This window comes from Heterocephalus glaber, unplaced genomic scaffold, assembly GCF_053883595.1.
Source record: "Heterocephalus glaber isolate CG9 unplaced genomic scaffold, H.glaber_assembly_v1.0 deba00000546, whole genome shotgun sequence".
NCBI lineage: Eukaryota > Metazoa > Chordata > Mammalia > Rodentia > Bathyergidae > Heterocephalus > Heterocephalus glaber.
In genome coordinates this window covers 17565927-17567613 of record NW_028258147.1, presented here as the reverse complement: position 1 = coordinate 17567613, position 1687 = coordinate 17565927, and positions in this window count along the sequence as shown.

Below are 1687 nucleotides of genomic sequence, written 5' to 3'. Positions count from 1 at the left end.
TTCTTGTGTAAAATCCTTGCTTTGATATTGAACTGGAAATATTAAATGATTAATTTGACTTCTTTTTTACAATTAGAAATGGCTCATATGTCCATCAACAGATGAATGAAGAAATGTAATGTGATATATATATATATATATATATATATATATATATGAATGATAGAATACTACTCGGCTATAATGGATATATTTGAGTCGTTAGCAGGAAAATGAATACATCTTGAGACCATATGAGAAGTTTAGTAAATCAGACACAAAGCTAAATATCATATGGTTTTTCTTATGTGAGAACTCCAAAAAAGAAATCATTTAAAAAGGAAAAAGAAAAGAGATGATTTGAAAGAGGGAACTTTGGGGAGATGGAAAGATGAGGAGAAGGGGAGGGAGAAGAAAAGAGGAAGTAAAATGATTAAGATGTGATATGTATATGTACTAGTTTCCCAAGATGAATGTAATTATGTATCACAAATATATACTAGTCAAAGAAACATACGTATGTCTTAATTATATCTAATTTCCTTCAATATTTTATGGAGGTCTGTGATGTCATGAGTAATTGAATCCCACAAATAATTGAAAATTTTCATTTTAGATGTTCTTGACAGCTTCCCTCATTATTGATTTCCCAGGATTTCTAAAATGGATTAAGGTAGTCAACTGGAGGTTTGTTTTATCATCTTTACCTCTTTGTCACTAATCAAAAGCTATTTTAGAGGTGTATTTTGTCGATGAGAAAATAAAATTTAATACTTTCAAAAGAATCAATTTCATTAATTCAAATACTAATTTAATTGATATTCAAAATAGGCAATAAGGACATTTATTATGGTCTCATATAGAACTGCTAACTAGAAATATTAAAAATAATGCATATTTTCTTCAGACATTTGAAACAATTTATTTTATGATTATTATATTTTTCTATCTGTTTTGGTAAATAATGTATAGAACTTATGTACTGCTGATGACATAGAGTATCAAAACCACCTGTGTTTGTAATCAAATATTCTTGATGTGTGAAAATGTAGAAATTACAAATATTTTTTGAATTTGGTTTATATACTGTAGCTGAAGGCAGCTTCAGAATAAAGAAAGTTTGGACCAGGGATTTAGCTTAGTGCTTCCACTGCCTGCCTTGCAAGCACAAGGTTCTGAGTTCGATTCCTGGTACCAAAAAAAAAAAAGAAAGTTTGCTTAAAGAATAATCTTTTTTTTATACGAGAAAAAAATAGTCCTTTTTACCCAGAGAAAAGCAGAAATAATTCCTTTCTAGTAGACATGAAATGTTAAAAAAAGACATTTAAGTAGAAAGAGTATGCCAGTACATAGGAAAATAGATATAAACAAAAAATAAGGCTGCAAATGGAAAACATTAGGATAGATTAAAAAATTTTTTAATAAATGGAACATATATGCCAACAAAAGGCAAAGAACATGTAGAATTATGCTGTTATAAAAATTTCATACTACATGTGAAGTGGTTTCATATTATTTGAAAATAAGTTGTGATACCTAATTCATGAACAACAGTAATTTTTTAAAAAACTAGATATCATCAGGGCCTGGAGATTTAGCTCAGTGGTTCCAGCACCTGCCTTGCAAGCCCAAGGTTCCAAGTTTGATCCCTGGTACCAAACAAAAAACAAAAAACAAAAAACCCCCCAAAACTAGATATCATCAATAA